Here is a 6,000-nt window from a genome sequence, read left to right as displayed (position 1 = left end):
ATACAGCTGTAGCTAGAGAATACATCTTCAGAATGTAGCCAGAGAAAGCTTGAACCACAGAGATTTTACTCCAGTGCCACAGATCCGTACTTCAAATTTGTAGCCCCAGGATCCAATAGAAGCAATTCTTTTTCCCCCATTTTTCTTAAAATAGAAACATACAGTTCTGTGAACACTGCAACCAGTGAAGTTTGGTTTCATTTAGAGCTGTGCCTGCTGGTTAACTTTGAACTTAGGGAAAATATTTGCCATGGTTGTCTCATTATAACGCATCAGATCATTGATGTCTAACTGTACTTCAGTTACAGCGATAGTTTCTTTTCTTTATTCCATGCCAAATCTGTTCTTTTTTTTTTATTTTTAATTGAGTGGCATATTAAAAAATTGAGGAAGAAATGTAGGGAAACACATATATACATGCACCATGATTGTATAAAGCTTGTTCTTTCAGGACATGAGGCTGTGGCAGTCCTTTAATGTCCTCTGCCCTTGCTTTCTACAGTTATCTGCAGCAGCTGCTCAGTGACACATTTCTAGCCATTTCTTCTTCTCTTTGACTGTTCATGACCACTACTAACTCTGGCTATGATGACCTAAGAAATTTCAAATGTTCTGAAACTATTCTACCCAAATAAAACAGAAAATGGGATCCTATCAAGCTTAAGACAAAAGAATTCAATATTAAATGACAGTCATTTAAAACAGATTTGTATGTTCCATTTCATCAACTTGAAATATGCTTTTAAATGAATCTCAACATTTAGTAATTATGCAGTTTTGACTAAATCAAACTATATACATAAACAATACTGGCAGTGAATCTGTCACCATTTTTTTTCAGAGTTAGCACACCACTGAGATGAATACAGGAGTATGCTAACTTTCAGCTGTATGTTTATTCTCATCAAAGACTCAGAAATGTTTAATTCTATTTTATGAAAATCTGAGCAACATAAGGGAAAAAGAAAGAAAGAAAAAAATTAGTCTTATTTTCAATGTGCTCCCAGGCAGATTTGGCTCACAGATTTCCATCCAGCAGGGCTGTGATTTCTAAATTTTTTTCCTGCCTAAACCATGATGATTCTAGCAATTTATGAGAAGTTATGCTTTATAAATGTAACTTATTTTACTCTTATATTGAAACCAAAATAGATAAGATTGAAAGACAGGCAACAGTCTTGCTGAAACTGGTTTTGGTAGAAAATTCTTCCCTTTTTTCTTGCAGATAGCTCTACTTGTGAATAAACACTCAGCTAGTTTTGTACATTCTTGACATGGTCGTATACATTTGCATAGGTACACTAACAAGGTCAGCAGGCACTAAATGTATAAAAGACAAGAAAATATTATGAACAAAATCCTCTTTCAAAGATGATCTCCTTCAGTGTTAAGTACATAACCTTTAATAGCCAATTTTCCGCAGCTATATTATGTTTTTGCTTGTTTTATTTGACTCTTCATGGTCTCCTGCTGGTCCAAATAAGAGCTTCTCAGATATGTGAATCATTACAGCGCTGCATTTTAGCTACCTCCCATGGTAAGTGGAGTCACGAAAACAACGGTAGAAAATTACCTTCTTTTAGCCTGGGTCCATCTAGCTCTATGCGAGGAAGAACTTACTTCGATCTCAGAGCAGGAGCAATTTTGCTCAGAAGGACTGTTTAATCCATACGGTTTTTAGCACCCTCTGAGTGGTTGCAGTGCAGTTGTAATACTACTAATCATTCAAGACCCATGTCTATCTAGACCCATGAATCCCAGCTAATGAGTTAATCCGTGGCAAAGCCACAGTGAGGCTCAGCTGGCGCTGATATGTCCTCTCACTTCTTGACTGCTCTCCGCTCACTGGATAAGAAAGCAGAGACACAACTGCCTTCCTACCTGCTCTGAGCAGCTGAGGTGCAACGTTGCTTGTAGGACTCCAGACAGAACAGTCAGGGCTCATACATACCGCTGAGGCTGCCCATCCCTTTCTAGTGATCCCTGAAGGAAAGAGATTTGGGACAAAAAGAGTGCTGGGTGCCTTAGTAAATGGCAGCCACCCTTGCCTAGCCAAATTCCTTTCTCCTCCAGCTTGGCACTGACAGTACCACCTTTATTCCCTGAATCTCCTCCTTCAACTCCAGCGCTGCCCAATGAAATAATCATTCTTTAGACAAAATTATAAAAAGTTTGCTTCTGAGGCTGTTAGATGAAAAGCTCATTCCCTTGGTATGAACAAGCTGCAATGTAGATAGCTGTTTCAGACTCCAGGAGTGAGGGAAGACCTCTCCCACCCCAGTTCTTTCCAGCACGGCTTTACTCCTGCCATCCTGATGGCAGCTGAGCAGGTCAAGGCAGGGGTTTCACTGAGCACCTCAAGGAAGCTGAAAGGAGGACACAAGGTCAAGTCTTCATGTCCCCAGACCTTTTGGCTCCTTTGCTATTACTGGGCCTTAGCAACCCTCCATCATCTTATCATCACAGTACTCAAGAAAAGACATCAAGATGAAAATAAATCTATTAAACATGTATATAACCTCGAAAAAAATTATTATACTGAATGATCACTGGAAAAATGGCACCAATATATGCAGTATGGTGCCATAAATGCTTACATTAAAGCAATTGTCTCTGTAGACACAATGCAACTTTGATTCAGATTATTTTTTCCACTCTTAGTCTTTATTTGCAGAGAGGTAACTGTTTCCATTGCTAACCTGTGACATTCTTAAAAAGGGGTGGTGGAAAAAAAAAGAAAATATTTTGTCAACGATCTGGAATATGTGTTTTGCAATTTTTAAATTGAAATTCTAGAATTTTAAACAATTTTGCATTAAACTGGTTGTTCGGTAACTATGGTGGTCACAGGTTACCACAGAAGAGAAATGTCGTAAGGTTTAAGAACCAGGTCCTTCTTCAAGTCTGAAGCTAAACAGGTCCAAGTTCAGATTTGTTTTGTGAATTAATTAATTCCAGAGCATGCAACTATATTTAACTATTATTGCAGCCACTGACATATTGGGAACTATTTCTTTCAGTAAGAAATAAAAACTACTTTGGCATAGTTTACCAGGTCAGCCAGTGAATCAGCAAGCTTGTGAAAAGCCAGAACTGATGAAAGTTGCTGTGATCTTGAAAAAAATAGTCACGTAAGTAATTCATTGCACTTAATTCTGCCACTGAATTAACTATGTGGAAAAGGAGAAGTTGTCCCTGCCTGTCTTCATTCCTTATCATGAACCTGGGACCAAATGTAGTGGGTGAAGCCTGCTGTGCTTTCTGACCTGTGTCCCACAGTTTTTTAGAACGTGAGATGTTCTTCTGTTCTAACAAGAAACTTAGATGACTGCTTTGCTTAATACAAGGCCGTTATGCAACCTGATTTGTTGTTGTTCAGGATTTTTTTATTCAGACTTCAGTTTTGCTCAATCATACTCCTTCACAAAGCAGTGATGCAGTTAATTAATCCCTGCTTCAACTGAGGTGCTGTAGTCGTTTTGCCTGTGTTTCTTGCCAAGATGAAACGGAGGACTCCATAAGCAATAAGATACAAAGTTATTTATTTATCTCTAAAAAGTGCCACCAAAACTAAGGAATACTGGCATGTATAGCATACACTGATGGATCATATTACAGTCAAATAGAATAAAGTCAGGTTTGCTTTTAAAATGGTGACCAAAACCACCTATCAGACTTTCTTTTATGGAACATGAGAATATCAGTCTTACAATGTGATCTAAAATTTCCTTTCATGTCTTTCAGCTGTTGTATTTGGCTTACTATATTGCAACAATTTAGAAAAATAAAATAAAATAAAATAACTTCCCAGAAAAAATATAGCTAAACAATAAAAGCATTGTCCTGGTTTCAGCTGGGATAGAGTTAACTGTTTTCCTAGTAGCTGGTACAGTGCTGTGTTTTGAGTTCAGTATGCGAAGAATGTTGATAACACTGATGTTTTCAGTTGTTGCTCAGTAGTGTTTATACTAAGTCAAGGATTTTTCAGCTTCTCATGCCCAGCCAGCGAGAAAGCTGGAAGGGCACAAGAAGTTGGCACAGGACACAGCCAGGGCACCTGACCCAAACTGGCCAATGGTGTATTCCATACCATGGGACGTCCCATCTAGTTTAGGAACTGGGAAGTGGGGGCGGGGAATCACTGCTCGGGGACTAACTGGGTGTCGGTCGGCGGGTGGTGAGCAATTGCCCTGTGCATCATTTGTACATTCCAATCCTTTTATTACTACTGTTGTCATTTTATTAGTGTTATCATTATCATTATTAGTTTCTTCTTTTCTGTTCTATTAAACCGTTCTTATATCAACCCATGAGTTTTCCTTCTTTTCCCAATTTTCTCCCCCATCCCAATGGGTGGGTGCGAGTGTGTGAGCGGCTGCGTGGTGCTTAGTTGCTGGCTGGGCTTAAACCACTACAAGCATTTTGTACAAAAGTCATGCTACCAATCTGAATTTAATGTGGCAGCTTGACATGCAACAGTGATGTGAATAGAAGTATAAGCTAGGCAGAGAGTGGGATGGCAATGACAGTGGTCTGCAGGCAAGGAAAGGAAGGGGCAAAGCACATGGACTAACGTGGAGAAGTGAGGAAGCAGTACATGGAACAACAGGACGAGAAGCTATCAGGTCTCAGACCTGGAGGCAGAAAGATTACACATCACTCATCAGGAATAAAGCATTCTTTTCAACTTCTATTGAGAAGTTTTTCTATTTCTTTCTACATATTTGCTGCTTTTTTTTAATTTCTGCTGCTTAAAATAAGTGTTCATAGCTATTTCTTCTGTGTTTTATTTTTAGAGAACTAGCAGTAGGTAGGAACCTCCTTACACCCATATTTCTGAGTTGCTGCTTCAGGTTTAAGTGTTCAGCTGTGAGCTCTATAGTTCGAAAATTTGCTGCTTTCACATTGCTCTTTAAAAGAAAATACCATTACTGGAAACAGAGATGCTTGCAAAAATTAGCCAAGGGCATTAACTGAAAGGAGTTGCTGTTTAGTGTTTCTCTATAAATAGCATTAATCACAGCATTTCTCTTCTCAAGAGACCAGCTGTTGGGTCTGTTTAAGAAATACACACCTATTAGACTAGAAGCTGAATAAATAAATGTTGCTACTTATGTGAGAAATATAAAAATGTAAAAATATATATAGTTTTTTATATATGTATTTGGAATATATTCAATATATTCACTGAATTTGAAATATATATTTTTCAAGTATATATATATCAATTATATTTGAAATCTATGTACATATTTATATAAAATATATATTAAAAAAAATATCTATTTCAAATTTGGTATTTAAAGGGTTGGACTGACATTACCATAGCAGAGCTTTTAGCCTGTCACAGGACTTGTACATGTTAGAGAGAACCAGTCCCCCAAAAGAATATTCAGAATCATTCCTCTAGGGCTTCTTGGAGTTAGGGTAGTTTCAGACTAGATGCTTATTCTACAGCTGGTCTTCCAGGAGAAACTGATACTTAACATCAGTTGCAATGGATGAATGTAAAAAAAATGATATTTTTATGCCACAGGTAGAGCACTGGCATTTTAGGAAGTAAGCTGACCTCAGCTGTTAGACAGACACGTCCAGTAACAGTGTGCTTGAAGTGGTAAAATAAGTTGCAATGTAAGTTACATGAGCAATTCCCACAGGTTTTCCTCAGTACTTTCCCCTACTTCCAGAACTCATTATCACTAATAATAGTGAGGTGACATCGGGGATAAAAAAGGTAGCCTAAGAGCACCATTTATTTTGTTTCATAAGTAGAGGTTAGCTGTCTATGTCACTAGAAAATGTTGTATTTCACTGGAACCTCCATGACTGCTTTTTTAGAAATTCACTCAAATGCAGGGGCCATTCTTCTCTGGACAGCAGTGGGGTCCATCCCCATGGGAACTTCCTAACTCTCAATAAAATCTTACTGTGTTTTGGTTTTCCCCCTTGCTAAGCATGGATGGCACATGTCAGCACTGAGCCCAGCACCATGACACACCA

Source organism: Buteo buteo, chromosome 17 (assembly GCF_964188355.1).
Source record: "Buteo buteo chromosome 17, bButBut1.hap1.1, whole genome shotgun sequence".
NCBI classification, from domain to species: domain Eukaryota; kingdom Metazoa; phylum Chordata; class Aves; order Accipitriformes; family Accipitridae; genus Buteo; species Buteo buteo.
Note: the sequence above shows the minus strand (reverse complement) of the source record.